Genomic DNA, 27,797 nt, shown 5'->3' with positions numbered 1-27,797 from the left:
GACTTCCCTAAGCTAGATAGTGGCTTTGAAAACTTTAAAGTTTTCACATAGACTGTCATTGAATAATTTCTGTTTTTCAGATCAAGAAACTGAGACTTACTATCACATTTGGGATTAAGCTAAAAAAAAAAAAGAGAAAAGAAACAGAGGCTGAACGCTGTCAAGTATTTCACAGCCAGCAGGAAATCGGAACTTGAACCCAGGCAGTCTAGCCCTGGGATCCTGTGCCCTTCCTTACCCATTATCCAGTGTTGGCTACACAAAACTAATGAGTACATATTTTCAACTATAGTTTAAGTGGGTGACATATTTTTCACTATATTTTATGTAGGTGACTTTCAGTTTGGGGGTATTCTACTTACACAATCTGTTGAGCTGGATATTAACTGAGAGCAAACAGAAACTAATGAACTCTGAAAAACATAAAACATGAACAACATGACGTCACTGCAAGAGACAAAACAGCACATAGCCTTCTTGTGACTGTATTTTGCTGACAGTCCATGAGCTGATAGCCTGAACTCAGCAGTGCTGTTCCCTTGGGAGACACACACACACACACACACACACACACACACACACACACGGGTTGGTGGTTTTCTGCCCCCCACCCCCACCCCAACACACACACGAGTTGGTGGTTGTGCTGCCCGGAGCCTCCAGTCCGCGAGTGTGAAGAACGAACCAGATGGGTCCAACAGTGCTGGGTCAAGGCGAGGAGGGGGCAGCCGGAAGCGCGCACATGCTCTGGACTCCTGCAGCCGCCGAAATGAGTGCGCAGGGGGCGCGCGGGTTGAGGGGTGAGGGGTGATGGGTGTGACGGGCGACGGGTGTGAGGGGCGAGAGGGACGGGAGCGGGTGGGGGCAGCCCTTTCCCAGGCGGTAGCGGGGGCTGTGGTGCTGTTGCCCTTTTAAGCTGCGGCTTGACAGGAGCAGCGCCTCCTGTCGGTGGAGTCTGTTACAAGGGGAGCAGCCGCCCAGGCCGCCACACAGCTCCCCGCAGAGGCCTCGGTGCCCCTTGCCATTTTCCAGCCCTACTCCGACTAGAGTTGAGGCAGCAGGGAGAGGCGGAGCTGGGAGAGCGCCGCCGAGAGGTCCCGCGGGTGGTTGCGGCCGTGACAGCGGCTCCCGACGGGCTCACCTTCCGCGCCCCTCCCGCCAGAGGTGAGAGTAAAATGTCCGTGTGAGGGTTCAAGGCCAAGCTGAAGTTGTTGGCGTCTATCTTCCACAAGAACCAGGAGCCGCCGCCGCAGCTCACGCTCCACTGCAACATCACGGTGAGGCGCCCAGTGGCGGCCTCACGCGGCAGGGCGAGGGCGGAGAGGAGGCGCCCAGAGTCCCGGGACAAAGGGGAACCTGCCCGGGAGAGGCCCCGGTTCCCCGGGCGGGGCGAGCGCGCCCCTTTCTCCCGCGACTGGCCCACCCCGCTGCGTGAGGCTTGCGTGGGAGGAGGGGGAGGGCGCGTCTCTCTGGCTCCTTGCCGCGGGGCTGGCTTGGGGGCTGCCGGCACCTCTCGCCCCAGTCGCTGCGCCCTGAGGTGGGAGCCCGCGTCGCCCGCAGCCCTTTTGGGGCCCATGATCTCCCTCAGTCAGCTAGCCTGCTCCCCTGGACCGCGACGGGGCGTGGCAGGGCGGCTCCCGCTGTTGTTTGAGCCCAGTGAGGGAAGGGGAAAGGCCTTTAAGATTTTCGGTTTTTTGGCCGGGCGCAGTGCTCATTCCTGTAATCCCAGCACTATGGGAGACTGAGGCAGCTGGATCTCCTGAGGTCAGGAGTTCTAGAGCAGCCTGGCCAACATGGTAAAACCCTGTCTCTACTAAAAATACAAAAATTAGCCGGGCATGGTGGCAGACGCTTGTTGAGATGGAGTCTCACTCTGTCGTCCAGGCTGGAGTGCAGTGGGGCGATCTCGGTATACTGCAGCCTCCATCTCTTGACAGTCCGTGGGTTCAAGCAATTCTCCTGCCTCAGCCTCCCGAGTAGCTGGGATTACGGGCGCCCGCCACCACGCCTGGCTAACTTTTGTGTTGTTTAGTAGAGACGGGGTTTCATCATGTTGGCCAGGCTGGTCTCGAACTCCTGACCTCAAATGACCCATCTCTGCCTCCCAGAGTTCTGGGATTACAGGCCTGAGCCACCGCGCCCGGATCCAAGGCCTTAAGCTTAAATGCCTCGTTCTTCAGTCAGGTTTTCCTTGTTCCCGCATGTTCAGCCAATCGTGTTTAAGGAGAAACTAACAATGAAAACGGACTCGTTGATGGAGGAAAAGTTGGAATGCAGCCTCTGGTGCTGTTTGAGCGATCTCTCTATCCCGGGTCGCTGCTGTGTTCTGGAAAGGCGCATTGTACCCTGGATGCAGCAGGTAAGAGTCCTGTCCAGGTGCTCTGCCCGCTTTTCCTTTCAGGCTTCTGTATCAGCTGTTTTTCCCCTGTAGAATGTGCCCCTGACAGCCACCCCCTAACCCTACCCAATTTGTCTTTACGTGTCTGACCATCAAGGCTCTTCTGGGTCATATTTAATTCATGCTGATATTTCCCCTTCCTCCCCTCTTTAGTCCTATTTTTGCTTTGGTTATGTTATGCTGTATTCTGTAAGGCTTTAAAAAAATTTTTATGGTGGCAGGGGAGAATGTTTTATAATTATGCTTTGTGCTTTTTATCTTCCACTCAATAAATGCTTGGTAAATATTTGTTTTATTGAATGTATTACCCTATTCTGGCTATATTGTGCTTCAAAAAAAATCTTAACTGCCTTGTAAGTTAACTGCTAAGAATTTGTCAAAAGTGCAGACATAACATCAAGAACTTGTCATGGATAGTACAAAAAGGTCTCTAAGGGCTTGATGGAGGCCTGTAAATTGACTTCCTATGAAAGAGAGTGTAAGAAGTGAAAATGTAAAGCATGACTGGAGAGCCACAGTGATGAAGCCAGGGTCCCTTTCTCCAGATCCTTTGTAACAGTGTTATGTGATCTCTTCTAGAAGATCGTTCTGAAAGATAATGCCAACTAGGAACCTAGGAAACCATCCAGTGGGTTTCTGCAGCTTAGGTGTTTCAATCCTCATCAGCACGTTTGTTTTCTCTGCCTCAGTTTGCTTACAATGATGTTGTCAGTAGCTACAATTGCTGTCTGTCTTTGAATACTTAAGCATTTTTTTTAGATGACAGGGATATATGTGCATTTTTATTTTACCAAGTGTTAGAATTTTTACTCTGCTTTTGTGGGCTCTGGGTTAGCTACTTGGTTGTTGTAAAATGATTAGCAGGGAAAGCTCTGTGTGTGTGTGTGTGTGTGTGTGTGTGTGTGTTTTAAGTTTCTTTTGTTGTCAGAGGACTTCGATTTTTATTTTATATGGTAATTCTGTCAACTTACTTTATTCTCCACCCCACATTTATTGAACAGCAAAGTATGAAAGTAACGTGTCCCATAAGCAGCCTTTAGAAGAATTACAACTGCTGTATATCTGAAATTCTTTTTTTTATTTTTTATTTTGAGATGGAGTCTCACTCTATCACCCAAGCTGGAGTACAGTGGTGCAATCTTGGCTCACTGGAACCTCTGCTGCCCAGGTTCAAGCAATTCTCCTGCCTCAGCCTCCTGAGTAGGTGGGATTACAGGCACCTGCCACCACACCTGGCTAATTTTTGTAGCTTTAGTAGAGACAGGTTTCACCATGTTGGCCAGGCTGGTCTTGAATTCCTGACCTCGTGATCTGCCTGCCTCAGCCTCCCAAAGTGCTGGGATTACAGGTGTGAGCTACCGCACCTGGCTGAACTTTCAAGAAGTTTGTGCATCAGTTTTCAAAAAATTATGATATCAAAAGATAGCTGTGCCCTACATTTGGAAAGATGCAAAAACTGAACATACTGGCAGGCAGTTTTGCTTGCTGGTGCTTGAGATAGAGCCACACATTGGTCTCAGTGGAATTAATGGAGAAAAATAGATAAAGTTATTTCTAAATAAGACCAAAAAATCCTTTTCTTAAGCAGTGACAGGTAAAGAGGTTGTCTTGACTAACCTTGAATTGTGTTGCCCTTGATTGAGACAGTTTTATGGTGGGGTTGGTAGTGGTGATAAACTTGCTGGAAATTTGTCTGCTTATAGTAACCTTTGTGGTAGCTGTCACAGACAACTTCATCCTCACAGGCCTTGAAATTAGTATAAAACTAACAGAATGGAGGAGAAACAAAGGACCTGAATAATTAGATGCTTAGATAATTGTTCTGTGTTTTCATAACTGGTGAAAAAGAGCAGTATTAGAAGCACTTACACATTCTATATAAGGAACACTGCCTGAATTTATATTGCGATTTTTGAGCACCATTAACTGTTTAAAAACAGGCATATTGTAGGTAATATTTTAAAGACAAACAGAAAATTTATCTTTTCAAGATGGATCTAAAACCTATCAAAATTACAAAATTTAAAACGTGATTGAAAAATATTAATGCATAGGTTTAAATATTGGTCATTTTAAATGTCTTTCAAAATAGATTGTCTCTTAAATATTAAACTGGACAAACTTTGAACATGTTGTAGAGTTTGTGCCGAAGGTTAAATTTCCTGGGGTGATGGATATTTTGTAATATGGAAAACAAAACCTTCTTATTTTAAGAAATTTAGAAAACTTTTAGGCAAAACTAGAAAATATTACCTATGTAATTCTACCACTCAGAAGGTGCCACTGTCAGAAATTTGTATCTTTCCAGTCATCTGCTCACCTCTTTTCTCCTGTGCTTGTATATGTTTCCTCTCCCTTAAAAATCAGATATTTGTTTGTAATCTGCTTTTTCACTCAACAGTATTGTAGATCCATGTTATAACTTACTCCTCTACATTGCCTTCAGTTATTGTGTGCTTTCTGTTGGATGACTGTACCATGTAGTCAGTCATGCTTTCTGGTACTGAATACATACGGGTATGTGTGTGTGTGCGTGCGCGTGTGTGTGCGTATTTTTTTGTAACTTAACTAATGCTTTAGACATCAGTAGGTAGACCTAAATCCTTGAAACCTTCCACGTGGTGACTTTCAGTTCTCATTGCTGAATTTGTTTCCAGAGATGGAAGAAATTATATTGTATGGGAACTTTTTTTTTCTTTTTTTTTGAGATGAAGTCTTGTTCTTGTCGCCCAGGCTGGAGTGCAATGGCGTGATCTCACTGCAACCTCCACCTCCTGGGTTCAAGCAATTCTCCTGCCTCAGCCTCCCGAGTAGCTGAGATTACAGGCGCATGCCACCATGCCTGGCTAATTTTTGTATTTTTAGCAGAGACGGAGTTTCACCATGTTGGCCAGGCTGGTCTTGAACTCCTGACCTCAGGTGATTTGCCCACTTCAGCCTCCCAAAGTGTTTGGAATACAGGTGTGAGCCACTGTGCCCGGCCTTTTTTTCATCTCAGTACCAGCTTTTAGTTATCAGGTTGGTAAAAATGTTAGAAAGTGTGCAATGAAATGGGAATTCTTACAGTCATGGCAAAAAATATAATTATCTTTGACTTTCTAGAAAGTAGTTTGGCTTTCTAGAAACTTGTTTGAATTCTCCCTGTTTAGGCAGAATGAATTCTCACTACCCCAAGGTGGCCAACCTTGTCCCTGTGATTCCATCTCTCCCAGAAAGAGAGGTCTAGTCTCAGGGAAAACCCAGATTTGTTTGGCTTAGCCCACCTGACAGCTAATCACTGGAAATGGGGTGGGCTGGTAGAATCCTTTGGTCAGGCTTTGTGTTGAGAGAGAGGTGGAAAGATGGGAGGGAGGTAGCAAAACTTGCCTCAGTGGAACTATGTAAGTTAATATAGAATGGCAAAAGGATGTTTCTTCCAAGGAAGAAATTCTAGGGAAGGAAGAAAGTGGAGGGGAAGGCAGCAGTTCTCCAAGTTTTGGGGTCAGGATTCCTTTACACTCTTAAAAATACATTGAGGGCCCAAGGAGCTTTGGTTTATGTAGGGTATATCTATTGGTATTTATCACTAGAAATTAAATCAGAAATATTTAAAATATTCTTTAAAAGCTCACCACATATTGTTATAAATGCTTTTATGAAAAGAAAATTTCTAAACCCAAAGTAGTACAATCTTACATCTTTTGCAAATTTTTTTGATGTTTGATATGTCATTTGCATGATGTTTGACATGTCATTAGCAAATTGATATGTCAGTTTGCTTCTGCATTCAATTTATTGTGTGATATTTTCTTGAAAAAATGTGAACAAAGGCCAGTCTCATACAGATAACCATTTTAGACCATTGTGGATATATATATATTTTTTGAGATGAGGTCTTGCCCTGTTGCCCAGGCTGGAAGGTAGTGGTGTGATCACAGCTCACTGCAGCCTCAGTCTCCAGGGACTCAGGTGATCCTCCCACCTCAGCCTCCAGAGTAGCTGGGACTACAGGTGTGTACCACCACACTTGGCTAACTTTTTGTATTTTTTGTAGAGACAGGGTTTTGCCATGTTGCCTAGGCTTCTTTTTTGATATTCCATCAAATCTTGGTTTTTCTTGAACTTTGGATCTTCCACCCTTGCATGATATTACAACATCGTGCATTGGTCACTTATAAAATAGTGGTTCACTAAGATCTTCTACATGTTGATACATTTGATTGTACAGTATCAAAATACATTCATCAATACCACCATCAATCTCATCAGAATACTTTTGGAAAGCGATGGTGGACATAAGTTTTCTAAAATTCTAATTTTTTGTTCAAAAGCTTGAATTTTATTAGTAATTTTGTTATTGAATTTTATTATAGCCTGTCTGTTGTTTTCCTTGAAATGACAGAATCTCATTTTTTGAGAAAATATCTGCCAGAAATGCGAGTTAAAATAACATTTTTTGTCAGTCAGCCTTTCAAGTAAAAATGGTATTCCATTAAAGTGGTTAATTCACTTCATGACTTAGTCACTCAAGGGTTTTTTCTCAGGCAGCCTGTAGGAATGCTCATGTATACTTCCCATTTCATCACTTGAAATATTAAAAAGATCTATTCAAGGATTTAGATATAGTAAAATATTCACTGCTTCATCATAGACATTCTTTTTTTTTTTAATTTTCGAGACAGGGCCTTGTTCTGTCACCGAGGCTGGAGTGCAGTAGCGTGATCACAGCTCACTGCAGCCTCAACTTTCTGGGTTCAGTCAATCCTCCTGCCTCAGCCTTCCAAGACGCTGGGACTACAGGCATGCAGCCACTGTGTTCAGCTAATTTTTGTATTTTTTGTAGAGATGAGGTTTCACCAGGTTGCCCATGCAGGTCTTGAACTCCCGGGCTCAAGTGATCCCCCTGCCTGGGCCTTCCAAAGTGCTGGAATTATAGACATGAGCCAAAATTCCCAACCTTATCATAGACATTCTTAAATGAAACTGACCTTTTGTTGCCCTTCCTTTTTATTTTTATTTTTGGAGACGGAGTTTTGCTCTGTTGCCCAGTCTGGAGTTACATAGGTGCAATTTCAGCTCAAGGCAACCTCTGCCTCCCAGGTTCAAGTGATTCTCCTGCCTCAGCCTCCTAAATATTTGGGAATACAGGCATGCACCACCACACCGAGCTAATTTTTGTATTTTTAGTAGAGATGGGGTTTCACCATGTTGGCCAAGCTGGTCTCAAACTCCTGACCTTAGGTGATCCGTCTACCTCAGCCTCCCAAAGCACTGGGATTACAGGCGTAGGCCACCATGCCCCACCCGCCCTTCCTTTTTAAACCTTTCCTGTGCATAGTGAAGAATACCATGACTACTAGTACTTTGGTGTTACTGCCTTTGTTTGTGCTAAAGTACCAGCATTTTTACCCACCATTGTATTTGCACACTACAGCAAATGTCACCATGTTAGTATTCCTGTCAAAATAGTTTGGACTTGGGGGTCTGAGGGCTGCACTTTGGGAACCATTGAAATAGGTACTTAGATGTACTAGATATCATATCTTTTCATCTACAAGGTTTTTAAAAACTTGATTTCAGTTAATTTTTTTTTGTAATTTTTAAAATATGGTTTTGAGGGGTTTCAGTCCAGAGCAACAACACGTATTTTATTTTGCTTATGCTGAAGTTTACTAGACAAATACTAACCTAACAGAATGAAGTCCTAAATCTAATTGCAATTTCCTTAGCCAAAAGAAAAAAAAACGAAAATTAAAAGCGTAAAAATAGTCCATATGGTGTATTCTCAGTGTATGCTGAAGAATTTATAGAAGAAAATGCAATACTCAGTAAGTGGTGTTCTTTAAGAACAGAATTGGCTGGGCGTGGTGGCTCACGCCTGTAATCCCAGCACTTTGGGAGGCCGAGGTGGGCGGATCATCTGAGATTAGGGGTTCGAGACCAGCCTGACCAACATGGAGAAACCCCGTCTCTACTAAAAATACAAAATTAGTGGGGCCTGATGGCACATGCCTGTAATCCCAGCTACTCAGGAAGGCTGAGGCAGGAGAATTGCTTGAACCCGGGAGGTGGAAGTTGTGATGAGCTGAGATCGTGCCACTGCACTCCAGCCTGGGCAACAAGAGCGAAACTCGGTCTCAAAAAAAAACAAAAAAAGAAAAGAATAGGAGTAATTCTGAAGAGTTTATTTTAGCCTGTAAAGAGATTTGGAACACAGTAAGAGAGGAATGAGAAGAATGAGAATAGTAAAATAAACCATTATTGAAGAGATATACTGTTAATGATGTCCTCCATCAACACAACTTGTTTTTCTTTTTTGTTGTTGTTGTTTTTTGAGATGGAGTCTTGCTCTATCGCCAGCCTGGAGTGCAGTGGACATCTCAGCCCACTGAAACCTCTGCCTCCCGGGTTCAAGTGATTCCCCTGCCTCAGCCTCCTGAGTAGCTGGGACTACAGGCACCCGCCAGCGTGCCCAGCTAATTTTTTTGTATTTTTTTAGTAGAGATGGGGTTTCTCCATGTTAGCCAGGACAGTCTCCATCTCCTGACCTCGTGATCCGCCCACCTCGGCCTCCCAAGGTGCTGAGATTAGAGGCGCGAGCCACCGTGCCCGGCCCATCTTGTTTTTCTTAAAAAGGAACCTTCAGTAAATATTTGGTTTCTGTGGCTTCAGCTTTAATTCAGATTACAGTTTTCAAAGCAGTGTTGCCTAAAGTTGTTTGTGCAAAATTGTTTTCTGTGACTTGAACCTAGTTATTCTGAAGCTAATATATAATAATAATGGTTTTTCCCCAATTTATAATAGAGAACAGTACAAAGTAACAGCGGGAACGTCTGTTAGTGGGTGAAAGCACATAATGCATAGTTCATTAGCTTTTTTAAAAAATCACATGTAATTGTGTTACAAAAATATATGTATGGTAATGGCATTTACTTGGTATTACTTGGTTTGTGTGATAGAATAAAATATTAGAATTTTATGGTGTTTGAGTTAGTTATCTATTGCTCTGTAACAAATTGAGCAGCTTAAAATAACAAACATTATCTCAGTTTCTGTGGGTCAGGATTCTGTCCAGTTTACCTTGGGTTCACTGGCTTGGCCTCTCACCAGGCAGTGAAGGTGTTGATGGCGGCTGTGATCATCCCAAGGCAGGATAGGGAGAGAATCTGTCTCCAAGCTTAGGTTGGCAGGATTCACCTCAGAGGCTGTTGGACTGGGCCTCCGTTTCTAGGTGGCTATTGGTCAGAGGCCTTTTACAATACCTTGTCACGTGGGCCTCTCCATAGGGCACCTCATCACATGGCAACTGGCTTCCATCAGAGGGAGCAATGGAAAGAGCAGGAGAAGGGTGACCAAGGCAGGCATCGTAGTCTCCTTGTAGCCTCACCTCAGAAGCGATGTTACTTTTGCTGTATTCTCTTTGTTAGAAGTGAGTCACTAGGTCCAGGTGTGGAATTTTACAAGGGTGTGAATGGCAGGAGGTGAGGGTGATCAGGGCCATTTAGAGGCTGCCTGCCAGTGTTGAAGAAAATTGTTGACTTCTATGAGCTGTAGCAGCAGATAGTGCTATGCAAGGAGGATGGCTGTTTCAGAAGTCCAGCTCCTCACATGGGTTTAAACGTGTTGCCTTTTCCCCCATACATTTTGTTTCAATCCATGGTCATCTTGCCATTTAGTGGTGTGGTTTAATTGCATATTTGGGTTAGGCTGTATGTAAACATTTAACATAGGTGTCTCTGGGTTAAACAGGAATCCTATTCATCTTCTTCACCGATATGGTCTGTGGACTCTGATGAGCCAAATCTGACATCAGTTCTGGAACGTCTAGAAGATACTAAGGACAACAGTTCAGTGAGGGAAGAAACCAAGCTATTTTCTCTTTTCCTCATGAACATTATATTTAGAAATTAAATGTTAAGTGATAATATTATATAAAAACATGATTAATAACTATAATCTTAGAGGAATTAAAGTCTGGGTATTTTAAGTCCTCCAAATCTTATTTACTACCTGGTTTCTCTTTATTATTTCCCACATGTATAATCTTAGTTTAGATTAGCAATTTGGGATCTCTTTTTCCCTGAATTCTAACCATTAGGCCAAGCAGGCATTTTGGGTGGAGACCACTAGCCAAGGTGGGAAGTAGAAAGAAGACCAAGGTGGAAGTGAAGGGAGAGAGAGATGGGGAGAATGACACCAGAACTAGTGGGAGGGAATTGCCTTTTCTTTCAAGGGTCTGTAAGTCTGCAGTAAAAGTCAAAGGTATTCAAATAGGAAGTTTTGCTTTTGTCTTTAGTATATAAAGAAGCATAACTTTCCATTTTGCAAAAACTTTAGAAACCTTTTTTCTTGATTATAAAACTTATAAGCAACCATTATTGAGAAGATTAGTAAAATATAAAAAAATAAAAATCTCACATAATTTCTCTACCTAATATAACTACTGTTGACATGATAGCTAGTTTCTATCAGTATGTATTGCTTCTTTGTTATCAAAGTACTTATACCCTTACAGATATGTTTAAATAGTTGAGGTCATATTCTATAAATATCTATAAATAGCTGGGTGCTGTGGCTCACACCTGTAATCCCAGCACTTTGGGAGGCCGAGGCAGGCAGATCACAAGGTCAGGAGTTTGAGACCAGCCTGGCCAATATGGTGAAACCTCATCTCTACTAAAAATACAAAAATTAGCCCGGTGTGGTGGCAGGTGACTGTAGTCCCAGCTACTCGGCAGGCTGAGGCAGGAGAATTGCTTGAACCCAGGAGGCAGAGGTTTCAGTGAGTCGAGATTGCGCCACTGCACTCCAGCCTGGGCAACAGAGCAAGACTCCATCTAAATAAATAAATTATATATACACACACATACACACACCCTCGTATATATATACACATATATGTGTGTGTATATAGACACACACACACACATACACCTACACATGGCCGATTGCCTCGCCTCTAGCACTGGGAATCAGTCACCGTGCTGTCCTTGTGGAGTCTTGCGGCCCAACAAGAGGAAGCTCTCCCCTGACATTGCCCCTCCAAAGTGCGCCACTTCCAGTGAGCCTCCCTGTCATGCCCGGCCTGTGGACAGCCAGCCCCCGCCATCCCTCCCACCCCCCACCAAGTATGGGGGTGCTGTGTAGGCAGCTGTGTGGCCTGACAGTCTCTACCAGTCCTGCTGTCCCTCGGCTGAGAATCAAACCCATTTCTGGATGACAGGGAATGTGTCCTCTGCTGGCTGTGTTCTCTGTGGAGCTCAGGGGAGGGAAAAGACCAAGCCATTTCTAGGGTGCTGTCAGGACCGATGAAAAGGTCACACCCTTTCCAAGAGACACTTTTCCTGGAAAGCCCCTGGAGCTTAGCTGGCTCTTGTCCTGTGATAAGCCAGAGGCTCTTCGGGGTGAGGGAGCAGAAACCCTCTTCACCCCACCCAACGGGGACCTGTATATCTCTGCCAGTCTCTCACTTGGCCTTGCTGCTGTCCTCTGAGACTGCCTATTCCTCCCTCTCCGTGACTCTACACCACCATCACCTCCTCCAGGAAGTCCTCTGGATTGACTCCTAGCTTACTACATCTTTATTGTGCAGACCCTCTCCATTCAAAGCCCCTCTTCAACTGCCCCCCCCCCCCGCCGCCACCACCACCTCCAAGACAGAGATTCTGGGTTCTTGCAACTGCAGCCCCTCAGAGAGTGTAAGAGGGGCAGAAAAAGGAGATCAGGAGGTGAGGGAAGCAGCGCTGTCAGAGTTTCCAAAGCCCTGGCCAGCAAGGCCTCAGAGGCCTCTGTTGGAGTGGGGGCCTCCCTGGCTATGCACTCCAGCAGCACAAGGCAGCCTCTGTGAGCTTCTCCCGCTCAGCCCTACAGGAAGCAGGAGGGCCCAGCCTCAATGGACTGATTCAGACCCCTGCGCTCCGGAAAGTACCTCTGCTTCCTGCCACCATTCCACTCTGGCCAAACAGCCTCTACTCTGTTCTGCTGGGAGGGGGCCGCAGGCAGGTGGTTCAGTGGTTAGGGCCAACCATCTACTTCAGTTCCTGTCTGGCCCAGATCCCTGATGTTGACCATGCCTTAGTGGGTGTATGTATACCTTTAGTACAAGGGTGGTGTGACGGTTAATATTGAGTGTCAACTTGATTCGGTTGAAGGCTGCAAAGTATTGATCTCCTGGGTGTGTCTGTGAGGGCTTTGTAAAAGGAGATTAATATTTGAGCCAGTGGGCTGGGGAAGGCAGACTCACCCTTAATACTGGTGGGCACCATCTTTCTAATCAGTTGCTAGCGAATATAAAGCAGGCAGAAAAACGTGAAAAGGCAAGACTGGCCTAGCCTCCCAGCCTACATCTTTCTCCCATGCTGGACGCTTGCTGCCCTCTAGCGTCGGACTCCAAGTTCTTCAGTTTTGAGACTCGGATTGTCTCTCCTTGCTCCTCAAACTTGCAGACAGCCTATTGTGGGACCTTGTGATTGTGTAAGTTAATACTTGATAAACTCCCCTTTATACATCTATATCTATATATCTATATTTATATCTATATCTGTCTATATCTCCTATTAGTTCTGTTCCTCTAGGGAACCCTGACTAACACAGGTGGGTAGGCACAGGGAGATGTGCCCCCTTCCCTGTGGGTGCTGGGTAGGTAAATGTTTAGCAATGGGCTTTCTTGGGGAGAGGGAACCCTGATTTTCAGTATTTGCCTCTTTTCCTGGTATAAATATTCCCACTGTGGGCAGTATCACCTGGCTCTCAAAATTCCTGAAAATTCAGCAGTTGGCTCCTGGCTGCTGCTGTGAGCCATTCCAGCTGGTGACTGTGGTGGCTCCATCCTGCAGGGCCATGTGTCCCCACCCTTGTGCTATGGCCTCCCTCACTTTAGTGTGCTGTGTTTTGCTCTTAGGAATCAATGTCTTTGCAGATAAGGCACCCCAGTAGGCCGCCACCTGCAGTTCCCTGGTCTGTCTCTTGCTGGCACCAAGCTGTGCTGTGCCTGCTGAGACTGCTGGGCCACCCCCGCACAGATGGTCTGCGGGGCTTGCTTGATTCCCTTAGCTTCCCAGCCAAGGTGCTGGTGTTGCCAGCAGTGCTGGCAGGAGGAGGGGATAACTAGAGGGGATTTAACTCAACCCGAGGGGCTCTTACGGGATCTTTCCTTGATATCCCTCCAGGTGGGGCTGGCTGCCCTTAGGGCATACAAACCTCCAACTCCTCCAATGGCTGAAGCTACTTCCTCGAGCAGATGGCAGCTGGCTCAGGCTGGCTAGGGACCAGTGCATGTGAGGCCGGTGCTGGATCACCCCATCAAGGCCATCAGCCTGTGCTTGTTCTTGGGGTTTGAGGGAAACCCAACAGGGATGAATCACGGTTTTTAACCTGTGTTTGTCTGCCCCCCAGCCCTGGACATCTGCAGGCAAAGTCAAAGTTATATTTGGCTCTTGTCACCACAAAAGGCATAGACCAGAAATTATGGCAGTGGGTTGGAAGTCAGGGAGGCTAATTTGGGGAAACTGCCTGGAGGAAGCAGCAACTCAAAAGAGGAGGAATCCCAGTGTGGGACAGAACGGGCCTTGCGTAAGAACCACTAACCCCAGGCAAGCCCAGACATGGCCTTCTGCCTGGGGAGGCCCTCTTTGGCCTGCCCAGCAGACCCTCAGCCCCTCCTAGGCCCTGTCTTCAGCCTCAGACTGAGTGGTGGCCTGGGGAAGTTGGGAGCTCAGCTGTTCTCATCCCTGGTTCCTTGGCCACGGTGGAAACCATGGGGCTGGATCTGACTGCTCAGCGGGGACTGTGAATAGCTCTCCAGCAGGAAGCAACAGCAGGGGTAATGGAGGAAGTGTGGGCCCACTTTGGTTTGACACTGCATATGGTCCCCATCTGGCCTCAGAGCCTTTACTCCTTGGCAAACTCAGGCCAATAAGCTCCCGCCCCCACCCTCAATGGCAGCTGGAAGAATGGCCTGAGGGAGAAGTGGGGATAGGTGGGCCACACTGACACCACCCCCAGATCCCAGCCGTGGCCCCAGCCAATGCATGGAGGTGAGGCATGGCACGGCAGGTGCTGCACAGGAGCCCAAGCACAAGGGCACTTAGGAGAAGGAATCTGAGCAGGGATCAATCTGGCCTGGGGGTGATTCTCCAGAAACTCCATTCCTCAGGGCTGTGACCACCAAGCCAGGTGATCAGGCCAGTGATGTTTCCCTTTGGGCCAGGTCGGGGAGTCAGACCTGGGAGGGAGACTCCTCTGGGGCCCAGGGGAGGTGAGTCAGAGCTGGCAGAGGCCTCTGGCTCCAGGAACCTCCAAGGAAGAGACCTGAGTTGCTGGGAATTTCTGGGTCTGACCTCCTGCCAAGTCAAGGTCTGGGCTGGACACAAGGTGAGGCTGTGCCTTCTAGTGCCAGGACCAAGGAAATGCTGGGATCTGGGCAGTGCTCAGAGGCAGCATCATATAGCAGAACCATGAGGGTGCACCAGCACGGACCCCTTTCTGCAACCCACCCATCCCTCCCTGCAGCACCTCGCCTCCTCCAGGCAAGAATCTGAGCCTTGACCACAGCTCCCTCTCTCACACAGCTTCCTTCTTTGGTGAGAACCACCTGGAGGTGACTGTGGCCATGGTTCTGACTGACATAGACCTGCAGCTGCAGTTCTCCACGTCCCAACCAGAAGCCCTCCTTCTCCTGGCAGCAGGCCCAGCTGACCACCTCCTGCTGCAGCTCTACCCTGGACACCTGCAGGTGAGTAACATCCCCCTGGGATTGGGGCGAGATTCCTTGTCTAGCTTTGACTAAACCCCAGCTGGCTGTGTGACCTTGTGTAAGTCACCTTTCTTGGGGTCTCAAGTTCTCCACTGTGGGATGGGCAGCAGCAGCTCAGAAATGGTAAATCCTTCATGAACTGGCTCTGCCCACCGGCTCCCTCCAACCATGTTTCCCACCACAAGCCCTCACTGGCCCTTTGTGCTCTGACTGCACTGAACTGCTTTCAGTTCCTGGCCATCTTGTGGTCACTTGCTGCCAGGCCTTTGGTCACCACACTCCTCCTGCCAGGTGTGCACCCCACCCATTCCCTGCACCTGCCTAACTCTAGCCTCTCCTTGAAGTTTCAGTGTGGGCATCCCCTCCTCCTGGGAGAGGCCCCCTCCTGGGCCCCCATGACCCCTGCGCATCCCGGTGGCACTGCACCAATTTCTCTGCAGCACCACTGTCTGTCCACGACAGTAACAGCACCAGTACTGCCTCAGCTTCATTTTTCCATTTCATCCTTCAAGACACCACAAGCTTTATTATCAAGGAGTCTTGTGGCTCCTTCTTGAGTCTTCCCCCATACCAGGAAGAGTTTAAGAACCCAGGGTCTTAGTCCAAATTTGGGGCAGGCTGGGTGCAGTGGCTCATGCCTATAATCCCACCACTTTGGGAGACCAAGGTGGGAAGATCACTTGAGCCTAGGAGTTCAAGACTGGCCTGAGCCACACAATGAGACCCCATCTCTATTTTAGAAAGAAAAAAAAAATTGACAAATTTGGGGCAGCCATCTCCTTCCACACCCCAGTGGGAAGAGGACTAGGGCTTGGTCAGTCTGCTGCTGTCATTGCTGCTCACTGCCACAAGTGTCACTGTTGAACACCTATGTGGTGCAGTCTGGTGCTGATGGCTGTTGAGCTCTGCAGGTACAGTGATGCCACACCCCTACAGAGATGCACCATACCAGGACTCCAAGATCATGGTTCTTAGTGTTCTGGTTCTGCAGTTCCCATACTCTGCCATCACCTATTCTAGCATCTGGGAGCACCATACCAGAGCCATTTCTTGTGTCAATGTCATGGTGACAGAACTATGTCCTTCATCTCTCCTTAAGATCTTCCTCCACCACAGGACAGGGAGCTTTTTGTTTTCAGAACACAGAGCATCTGCCTGGGCTCCCTATCCCTGAGCAGTTAGCCTGGCTTCCTTCAGTGACCTCGAGAAACTTTGCCAAACTTAGGGGGACTGATCAAGGGATTCTCAGTTACCCATTATTCCAGGGGTGAAATCTAGATTCCAAGACAATATTTCTGGTGCTTCTCACTCAAGGAAAGAGGAGGAGAATTTAAAAATACAGGTTGGGTTTCTAGAAGAGCATCTTGCTATATGTCAGTTCCTTGTGGGCAAGGACCACATCTGATTCACACCAGGGTCCCCAGAGCCCATCCAGGCCTGGCCCAGAGTTTCCTTTGGTGAGTGTTTGGAGGATGAATAAAGAGATGGCAGGAAGGCAAGAGGAGTGGCACCAGAGGTCCTTGTCCTAGGTTTTATGCTCTGGGGCCCCCTGTGGGGAACCCACTGTGCTTTATAAGGGAAATGATGGATTCAAAGTGCTGCCCCCCATCTCCCATTCCCCGTCTCTCCTCAGGTCAGGCTTGTCCTGGGCCAGGAGGAGCTGAGGCTGCAGACCCCAGCAGAAATTCTACTTAGTGACTCCGTCCCCCACACTACAGTTCTGACTGTCTCAGAGGACTGGCCCACATTGTCAGTCAATGGGTTTCTGAATGCCTCCTCTGTAGTCCTGGGAGCCCCCCTAGAAGTCCCCTATGGGCTCTTTGTTGGGAGCACTGGGAGACTTGGCCTGCCCTACCTGAGGGGAACCAGCCATCCCCTGAGGGGTTGCCTCCATGCAGCCGCTCTCAATGGCCGCAGACTCCTCCGGCCTCTGACCCCCAATAAGCATGAGGGCTGTGCTGAAGAGTTTTCTGCCAATGACGATGTGGCCCTGGGCTTCTCTGGGCCCCACTCTCTGGCTGCCTTCCCTGCCTGGGGCACTCAGGATGAAGGAACCCTGGAGTTTACACTCACCACACAGAGCTGGCAGGCACCCTTGGCCTTCCAGGCAGCGGGCTGGCATGGGGACTTCATCCATGTGGACATATTTGAGGGCCACCTGTGGTCCATGGTTGAGAAGGGCCAGGGTACTGTATTGCTCCTCAACAGTGTGCCTGTGGCTGACGCACAGCCCCACAAGGTCAGCATCCACATCAACACTCACCAGCTAGAAATCTCCATGGACCAGTACCCCACATGTACTTTGAACCGAGGAATCCTCAGCTACCTGGAGCCACGTGACAGTCTCCTTCTTGGGGAGCTGGTTGCAGAGGCCTCTCGTCACCTCCAGGAACACCGCTCAGGCCTGACACCAGGGGCTGCCAATGCCTCCCTGCTGGGCTGGCTGCATGGAAGACCTCAGTGTCAATGGCTAGAGGCGGGGGCTGTGGGAAGCCTTGCTGACGCACAACATGGTGGCTGGCTGCAGACTGGAGGAGGTGGAGGAGTATGAGGACAATGCCTATGGCCATTATGAAGCTTTCTCCACCCTGGCTCCCGAGGCTTGGCTGTCCGTGGAGCTAGCTGAGCCATGCGTGCCTGAGCCAGGGCTACCTCCTGTCTTTGCCAATTTCATCCAGCTGCTATCAGCGCAGTGGTGGTGACCAAGGGTGGCACAGACTGGCTTGAGTGGTGGCATGTGCAGCCCATGCTGGCACTGATGGAGGCTGAACTGTGGATTTCCCAGGTGCTGGGATTTCCCAGGTGCTGTTCAGCGTGACCTGAGGGGCACACTACAGCAAGCTCGAGCTGGATGTCCTGGGTGCCCAGGCATGAAAAATGTTCACCCTCCTGGACATGGTGAACTGCAAGGCCCGCTTCATCCACGATGGCCCTGAGGACACCTCTGACCAGCTGGTGCTGGAGGTGTCAGTGATGGCTTGGGTGCCTATGCCCTCATGCCTGCGGAGGGGCCAAACAGACCTCCTGCCCATCCAGGTCAACCCTGTCAATGACCCACCCCACATCATCTTCCCACATGGCAGCCTTATGGTGATCCTGGAACACACACAGAAGCCTCTGGGGCCTGAGGTTCTCCAGGCCTGTGACCTGGACTCTGCCTGTGAGGGCCTCGCCTTCCAGCTCCTTGGCACCCCCTCTGGCCTCCCCGTGGAGCACCGAGACCAGCCTGGGGAGCCGGTGACTGAGTTCTCCTGCTGGGAGTTGGAGGCCGGCAGCCTAGTCTGTGTCCACTGCGGTGGCCCTACACAGGACTTGACATTCCGGGTCAGCAATGGACTGCAGGCCAGCCCCCCGGCCATGCTGAAGGTGGTGACTGTCCAGCCGGCCATTCAAATCCACCACAGCACAGGGCTGCATCTGGCCCAGGGCTCTGCCATGCCCATCTTGCCTACCAACCTGTTGGTAGAGACCAGCGCCATGGGGCAGGATGTGACCGTGCTGTTCCGTGTCACCGGAGGCCTGCAGTTCAGGGAGCTGCAGAAGCAGGGGGCTGGTGGGGTGGAGGATGCTGAGTGGTGGGCCACACAGGCGTTCCACCAGCAGGATGTGGAGCAGGGCCACATGAGGTACCTGAGCACTGACCCACAGCACTACACCGAGGACACCGTGGAGAACCTGGATCTGCAGGTGCAGGTGAGCTGGGAAATCCTGAGCAATCTGTCCTTCCTAGTGACCATCCAGAGAGCCACTGTGTGGATGCTGCAGCTGGAGCCACTGCACACTCAGAACACCCAGCAGGAGGCCCTCACCACAGCCCACCTGGAGGCCACCCTGGAGGAGGCAGGCCCAAGCCCCCCAACCTTCCACTGTGAGGTGGTTCAGGCTCCCAGGAAAGGCAACCTTCAACTACAGGGCACGATGATGTCAGATGGTCAGGGCTTCACCCAGGATGACGTACAGGCTGGAGAGGTGACCTATGGGGCCATGGCACGTGCCTCAGTGGCAGTGGAGGACACCTTCTGTTTCCATGTCACAGCTCCACCATATTTCTCCCCACTCTGTACCTTCTCCATCCATATTGGCGGTGACCCAGACATGCCTGTCCTCGTGGTGCCCGAGGGTGGTGAGTGTGTCCTCTCTGCTGACCAGCTCTTCATCAAGAGTCTCAACAGTGCCAGGTACCTCTATGAGGTCATGGAGCAGCCCTGCCATGGGAGGTTGACTTGGCGTGGGACACAGGACAAGATCACTATGGTGACATCCTTCACCAATGGAGACCTGATGCATGGCCAGCTGGTCTAGCATGATGACTCCGAGATCACAGAAGATGATATCCCATTTCCTGCTGCCACCAGGACCAGAGCAGTGGTGACGTGGCCTGGGAGGAGGTATGGGGTGTCTTCTGAGTGGCCATCCAGCCTGTGAATGACCACACCCCTATGCAGACCATCAGCTGCGTCTTCCATGTGGCCTGGGGTAGGTGGCAGCTGCTGACTACAGACAACATGGCCTTCAGCAATGCTGATTCGGGCTTTGCTGAGGCCTAGCTGGTGCTGACCCACCAGGACCTCCTCTCTGGCAGTATCATGGCCACGGATGAGCCCATGCAGCCCATCTGCCGCTTCATCCAGGAGGGGCCTCAGGAAGAGGCGAGTCCTGTTCACACACTCAGGCTGACCACGGCTGGATCCCGCTGCAGGTGTCCGATGGGCAGCACCAGGCCATCACGGTGCTGGAGGTGCAGGCCTTGGAGCCTTACCTCTGTGTGGCCAATGGCTCCGGCCTCATGGTTCCTCAAGGAGGCCAGGGTACCATCAACATGGCTGAGCTCCACCTGGGCACCAACCTCAACATCTGCAGTGGGGATGAGGCCCACTACCACGTCACAGACAGCCCTCACTGGGGACAGTTGCTCCAAGCCACTCAGCCAGCCACAGCCTTCTCTCAGCAGGACCTGCTGGTTGGGGCTGTTCTCTATAGCCACAATGGCAGCCTCAGCTCCCGCAACACCCTGGCCTTCTCAATGGATGTGGGACCAGTGCACACAGATGCCACCCTACAAGTGACCATTGCCCTAGAGGGCCCAGTAGCCCCACTGAAGCTGGCCCAGCACAAGAAGATCTACATCTTCCAGGGAGAGGCAGCTGAGATCAGAAGGGACCAGCTGGAGGTGAGGAGCTGGAGGTGGTGAGCGGGGTGTGGACCAGGTAGAGGGCCTTCCTCCCAGCCTCCATGCCGGGAACACATGTGACTTGGGCTGTACCTGTGGTGGTCCCAGCTTGCGTGTGTGCACGTGCCTCAGATGTGCTCCCATATATGTTGTGTTCCCAAGAGTTTCTGGGGAGCTTGCTGTACACCCATCCTCCTGGGAGTTGTGTGTGCCTCTAGAGCTGGTGTCCACTCATGTCCATGGCATGGCTGAGCATGCAGATTCCTGGACGCCACCCAGCCCTACAGAATCTCTGAAGTGGAGCCCGAGAATCTGCATTGCAGTCAGTTCCCTGGGAGGGCATCGCAGGTCCTGAACTTTTGGGATTGCTGGCCGTGGAGACAGGCCGCTGCCTCTCAGACCCCTGTGTAGCCTGCTCTCTTCTCAGAGCCCAGACCAGGACCAGGAGGGTCTGTCAAGGGCTTCTGCTTACCCAGGAACCCCACAGAGCAGCCACAGGCCTTCCAGAGATCTGACATGCCCTGTGACCTCAGGCCAGTCCTTGCCCGCTCTCAGCCTTACTCTTCCACACTGCTTATTTCGGAGACCCTTCTGGTCTGCATCTGGAGCTTGGGGCCCATGGTGAGCCAGCAGATCTGGCATCAGGAAGGCCTCATGGGAGGAGGCAGTGTTTGGGCTGGGCTCTGAAGAGTACAGGCCATTAGGAGCAGAGAATGGGGAGTGGTATTCCAGGCAAAAGGAACATTCCGGCCAAAGGCACAAAACAGGAATGTGAGTTTGGAGGCAGTTTAGCCTCTTGTGGATGGCCCATCAGGTGAGGGAGCCCATGTGGCCTTTGGGGTGTGAGCTCTGTAGGGCCTGTGCTGGGGGTGCCTGTGCCTCTAGGAGGGGTGGGGTGGGGTGGGGCAGGGCACCCTCTGATGGTCCTGGGTGGTAATAGCAGGGGTTGGGGAGGATGCTGCCAGCAAACCAGCCACAGGCCTGAACAGATCCTGAGCAGGGGGCCTGTGTGTGCGTGTGCACACACGCATGTGTACCTGTACCTGTGTGACTGTGTCAGCATCTGATGAACTCATATGTCTGTGTCACTGAGTCTGGGGACATGTGATTATGCACTTCCCTGAGGGAGTGCATCTCAAGCTGTGTGACCGACACCCCGTAACCATGTGTGGGGTGGGTATTAACATGTGACCAGCTGGGGCAACCCAGTGAAACCCCATCTCTACACAAAAAATTTAAAAATTAGCCAGGCATGGTGGCACATGACTGTGGTCCCAGCTACTTGGGAGGCTGAGCCCTTGAGCCTAGGAAGTTGAGGCTGCAGGGAGCTGTGATCACACCACAGCACTCCAGCCTGGGTGACAGAGTGAGACCCTGTCTCAAAAAAACAAAAAATGTGACCAGCTGCATGTCTGGCTGCTGTGTGTGTGAACCCACATGTGTGTGTGTCACTAAATGAGCAGTGGTATCTGGGGAAATAAGTGGAGCAAGATCAAGGCTGTTCCGGCTGCTTAGGGCCACAGTGGGCCCCTCTGAGACTCCTCTGCATTCCCTTGTGAGTCCTCATGACCTCTGTTAACCAGGTAGCCCAGGAGGCAGTGCCGCCAGCAGACATCGTTTTCTCAGTGAAGAGCCCACCGAGTGCCGGCTACCTGGTGATGGTGCTGCGTGGCATCTTGGCAGATGAGCCACCCAGCCTGGACCCCATGCAGAGCTTCTCCCCAGAGGCAGTGGACACAGGCAGGATCCTCTACCTGTACTCCTGCCCTGAGGCCTGGAGCCATGCCTTCTCGCTGGATGTGGCCTCAGCCTGGGTGCTCCCCTTGAGGACGTCACGTGAAGCTGGAGGTGCTGCCTGCTGTCATCCCCACTGGGGGCACAAAACTTCAGCAGTAGAGGGGGCACAGTGGCAGCTGCACCCTGGCCCCTCCACTGCTCCGCGTTGCCAGGTCCTATTTCCCCACTCTCCCGGGCCTTGGCCTGCAGGTGCTGGAGCCACCCCGGCATGGGGCCCTGCAGAAGGAGGATGGGCCTCAAGCCAGGACCCTCAGCACCTTCTGCTGGAGAGAGGTACGGCTGTGAGAGAGGCCCAGGGGCTGCAGCCCAGCTCTGGGGGCAGAGTGGAGGGAGCCCCGGGGACTCCCAGTCCAGGGGTTATACAGAGAGGAGACAGGGAGTCACATTTCAGAAAGACCTATGCTTTAGATGCTGTATCTCAGGCTGGGCGCTGTGGCTCATGCCTGTAATTCCAGGACTTTGGGAGGCCAAGGTGGGCAGATCAGGAGGTCAGGAGATCAAGACCATCCTGGCTAACACGGTGAAACCCTGTTTCTACTAAAAATACAAAAAATTAGCCGGGTGTGGTGGCCCGCACCTGTAGTCCCAGCTATTCAGGAGGCTGAGGCAGGAGAATCGCTTGAATCTGGGAGGCAGAGGTTGCAGTGAGCCGAGATCACACCACTGCACTCCAGCCTGGGCAACAGAGTGAGAGACTCTGTCTCAAAATAAAATATCCCCTTTCTTCCTCACAACTCCTCTGGGAACCAGAACTTATGGTCCCCATTTTCCACCAATGGAAACTGAGGCCCTAAAAGGGTCAGTCTCTTCCTGCACCCAAAGGCAGAACATGAAGGGTGCTGCTGGGGCCTGACTGCCAGCCCTGGGCCTGCCCCTAGGTGGAAGAGCATCTGATCCAGTACCTGCACGATGGGAGCAAGACACTGACGGTTTTGTCCTGATGGCTAATGCCTCTGAGATGGACCGCCAGAGCCATCCTGTGGCCTTCACTGTCACCATCCTGCCTGTCAATGGCCAACCCCCGACCTCATACAAACTCAGGCCTGCAGGTGAGCATATTCCTGGGACCACGCCCCATGTCTGCTTTGAGAAAGTGGCCAATGTCCCCTACTTCCCGGCACAGATCTCCCCCTCTCTGAGCCTCAGTTTCCTCCTCTGCAAAATGAGGACACTACTGTGTGCCTCACGCAGTTGTTGGAAGGAGAGATGTGAGATTGTGCTGAAATAGAACACAGGTGGGAGGTTTTGTTATTGGACATTTGCAAGTACGGTAGGCAGACTTCTGAGCAGCCATGGGTGGCTCTGCTGTTCCTTCTCCTGTGGCTTAGGACCAGAACACCTGAAAGAATCACTTACAAGCCCTTAAGGGCTGGCGTCAGGGTGGGACCGTTAAGCTTCCCACCTTCACCCCAGCAAGTGAAGGCCTCAGCTTGGCTTCCCAAACTCCTGCCCCTTGTCCACAGCAGAGCAGGGCCCCCGTTTGGCAAAGGTGGAAGTTGAGGCCCAGACATGGGATGGAACTTCTCCATGATTGCAAAAGTAGTTCTGGTGGAACAGAAATGGCATGGGTTTACTAAGCCCACATGGCAGGGCTTTGAACACCAGCTTCTGGGATGCGTCCTCCCCAGTCAGCAGAAGCCACTGAAGGTTCCGCAAGAGGGCTGACTTGGGCTGTCTCTGACATGGGGCACCGGGGGGCTTTGGTGGTCTAGGATGTGCCTGTAGGGGGTGGCCTCATGGTGTGGAGGCCACAGAAGAGTGGGACACAGCACCCTGGAACCACAGGCTGGGATGGCTGTGTGGCAGTGCGGCCACCAGGTGGTGCCATCTACCCGCGTTTGTTCCGGGAGCCCAGTGATGGGGCCCTGCCTCCCACAGTATGGCCCCTCTTGCCAAGGCTCGGCCTGAGGGCTCCCTGCGGCCAGGGGAGGAAGCCCAGGAATGCCAGAGGGCTGTTTTCTGGGCATGTGAGTCCCACTGCAGCACTGCCCACAAGTAATTGACCCAGCAAGACTGGTACCAGGACCTCAGGAACGGGTGCCTGCTCTGCTTGCTAGTGGGAGGCCTGAAAAGGGGCCCCCTTTGCCCAACACGAGGAGGGCCCGTAACTGCTCTGGAAGCACCTGGACCCATCCCAGCACTGCTTCTGTGCTGCAGGACAGTGCCAACCATCAGGCTTCAGCTCTCTGCGCCTCCCACCCCTCCCTTAGCTGGAAGGAGTGCTCGTTTCTAAAATCACTGTTCCCACCTGTGCCCAGCCCCTGCCAGGCACACATGAAGGGTCTGAAAGGAGACTGCTGCCCCACCAGTGAGACAGATTAAGGAGCACTGTTGGTCAGCGTTGGGGGTTTCTGGGGGTGAGAACTTGGTGAGGGTAAGAGCTAGGGCCTTCCTGGGTTGGGTACACAAGCTGGTCTTGAGGGACACACAGGACTAAGACAGATGAAGAGCAGGGATGCTGGGCCTGGAGGGTGGCCTTCCCTGGGGTGACAGGGAAGGTGAATGCAGGGAGGCCATTGGTGCAGGGGAACCACAGCAGCGCCAGCCTTGATGCCACCTGAGGGCCTGAGCCTCAGTGGGGTTGGAGCCCTGGTGGCAGCCCAGGGCCGGGGAGGAAGGGGTGGGTAAGTGTGGCAGGGCAGAACCTTCACAGGCCTGTGTCCCCAGATGTGGGAGGGGGCCACTGTGCCCATCCCTACAGAGGCTCTGAGGAGCATGGATGGTTACTCTGGGCCCAAGGACCTGGTGTACACCATTAAGCAGCCCAGCAATGGGTGGGTAGTGTGGTGGGCGGTGCCAGGCACTGAGGTGCGCAGCTTCATGCAGACCCAGCTGGATGGCGGGCTCGTGCTCTTCTCACACAGAGGTGGGTGCTGAGGGCCGAGCCCCAGGTTTCTGCTGCCCACAGGGGCACCCTGAGGTGGGGAGCCAACTCAGGCCAGCTGGACCCAACACCCTTGTCCCCAGGAGCCCTGGACGGAGGCATCCACTTTGGTCTCTCTGACGGTGAACATACTTCCTCCAGACACTTAGCTTCTGAGTGACGGCCCAGAAGCAAGTGCTTCACTCGCTGGAGGGCAGCCGGACACTGACTGCCCAGGTGGGTTTGCTGATTGTGGGCGTTCCTGGGTGCGGGGGGCTGGGGCAGAGCTGAGGGTGGCATGCCAGGGTCACACTGCCTCTCTGCAGCCACAGGCCTCGGCCTGGATCACAAAGGCTGATGGCCCCTTTTGCCTCTGGCAGAGTCCGTCCAGCCACTCAGCAGCCAGAGCCTCAGAGCCAGCAGGCACCAACCCCCAGCTCCTGCTCTACCATGTGGTGCGGGGCCTCCAGCTAGGCCGGCTCTTCCACGCCCAGCATGACAGCACAGGGGAGGACCTGGTGAACTTCACTCAGGCAGAGGTAAGGGCCCCACTCTGCAGCCACCACTCAGATGCGTCCAGCCTCAGGTGGCCACTGTGCCATGGACATCATGTGGACATGGGCACCAGCTCCAGCATCACTGGCAGCAGACACTCCCAGGCCTGCCATGGTCCAGGACCTGGTGTCCTGCCCTCTAGGAGTCATCAGGCTGGCAGGGCAAGTTCATGTTCCCAGAAGGAGGGAGAAGAATGCAGGAAGTCGGGGATACAGGGCCCTAGAGCAGGGCTGGGGTCTTGGGGTGTGGCTTCCCGAAGGAAGCTAGAGCTGGACCCGAGGGTCTGGAGAGGGAGAACCATGTAGGGGCACTAGTGGCACCCCAGTAGCTGGTGAGGGGCAGTGCTTGGTGGGGGATGGAGTCGGAGGTGAAGCAGCTGCTGGGGCCTGTGGGCAGAGGTGTGAGCCTCGGGCTCAGATCAGGTGCCAGCCAGAGGCAGAGTGGATCCTAGGAGCAGATGAGCTGATGAAAGGCAGCTGAGTCGGCCAAAAGGGGGAAGCCACTGTTCATCTGTCCTGGTGGCTTCAGAGAAGAACCAGAGCTCTCAGCCATGGGTAGTGGCAGACTCTCTGTGGTAATTGTGCCATGGGGGCCAGCCCAGTCATCGTTTAAATGAACACCTCTCCCCAAAGGCAGAATGGGAGTTGTTCCATAGCAGGGCAGGGCAGGGCAGACTCTTGTGGGCTGTCCTGGGCAGGCAGCACACCTGATGCTCCCATCAGGAGGCTGCGTGAGCATCTGGACCCAGCACATGATCACAGTGAGTTCTGGGCAGGGAGCGGTCTTGTGGGGCGCAGAGCTGACTCTGTCACTCAGGAGCCACGGCACGCAGCACTGCCCCAAGTACCTCCAGAGGGGACCCCTGTCAGCCCTTGAAAATGGCAGAGCCCACCCCACCCCCTTTTCAAGCTCCCTTGCTTCGGCAAGGACCTCCTGAGCCTGGCGCTCTCCCTCCTGAGAGGTGCAGATAGTACTCAGCAAGTGCAAAGCCGAGGTTTCTTGGGCCTCTCACATCAGCACCTCCCAGACCTCGGTTCTGTATTTCCCTGGAGCTCCACTCCTGCTATGGCGCCCTCCCCACAATGAGATATTCATCAGGCTGGTGTCTACAGCTGCTGCGTACCCTCAGTTGCTGGGAGCCTTTGTCAAGAATGCCCAGGAATGAGGAGGGCACAGGACCAGACCATCAGCAACCCTCTTGCACCCTACAGTCCCATGTTACTCAGAGCTTCCCCATGCTCCAGCAAGATGAAGGACTAGATTGAATGGGCACCAGGGGGCCAGGCTGGCAGTGCCACCCAGGAAAGCCGGGAAGAGGCTACATGGGCTACCTGGCCCACTCAGGGAGGAGGGCAGGACTGGGTATTGTCTTGACAGCAACTCTGTCCCACAACACTGAACTGGGCAGGGAAGGGGTCAGGTGTCCTCATTTTTCAGATAAGAAAACTGAAGCTCCTGGAGGGCAGGTAAATGTATTCAGAGCACATGGCGAGTAAGAGGCAAAACTTCTGCCAGCAAGTCCAGGATTTTTTTCACCAGAGGACATTGCTTGCTCCCCAGAGCTCAGGACCCTGTGTTTTGTCTCACTCCCACCCACAGAGCTCCTGTATCCAGGCATCAACTCCAACTCCCACTCCTGGAGGCCGAGGCAGGAGGATCACTTGAGCCCAGGAGTTCGAGACCAGCCTGGGCCACATAGTGAGACCTTGTCTCCACACAAAAATTTAAAAAATAGCTGGGCTTGGTGGTGGCATGTGCCTGTAGTCCTAGCTACTCGAGAGGCTGACGTTGGAGGATCACTTTGAGCCCAGGAGGTGGAGGCTGCAATGAGCAGTCATCACTGTACTCCAGCCTGGTGACAGAGCGAGACCCTATCACCGCCCCCCGCCCTGCCAAAAAAAAAACTGAGTAGACAGGTGTCCTCTTGGCGTGATAGGTCGTAAGTCCCCTCCCAGATCTGTGACATTTGACAGGTGTCTTTTCCTCTGGACCTCGGTGTCCCCATCTGAGTGAGAAAAGGCAGTGGGGAGGTGGATCTTCCAGTCGAAGCAGTATAGAAGCCCGTGTGAAAAGCCATACTCCAAGGGGCTCCAAGTCCAGTGCACAGTCCCAGAAGGGCCCAGCAAGGCAGCCAGGGCGGCACAGGCACCAGGTCCCAACCTTCTTCCCTGTTTGCCCACTCTCAGATCCCGGAGTTCATCATCTCGGAGCCGCTGGCCAATAAGTACTCGTGTGGGAACCAGAACACACTGATGGAGGAGTTGGCAGAGCAGGCACAGCA

The 27,797-nt window shown here is 51.7% G+C and overlaps 1 pseudogene; it reads left to right on the top strand.

Annotated features, from left to right (window-relative positions):
• Positions 1 to 1,170: 1,170 nt before the first annotated feature.
• Positions 1,171 to 24,703, top strand: LOC101149242 (chondroitin sulfate proteoglycan 4-like; annotated as a pseudogene).
• Positions 24,704 to 27,797: the final 3,094 nt, after the last annotated feature.

Source organism: Gorilla gorilla, chromosome 16 (assembly GCF_029281585.2).
Source record: "Gorilla gorilla gorilla isolate KB3781 chromosome 16, NHGRI_mGorGor1-v2.1_pri, whole genome shotgun sequence".
Classification (NCBI taxonomy): domain Eukaryota; kingdom Metazoa; phylum Chordata; class Mammalia; order Primates; family Hominidae; genus Gorilla; species Gorilla gorilla.
This window is presented reverse-complemented; position numbering and strand designations above follow the sequence as displayed.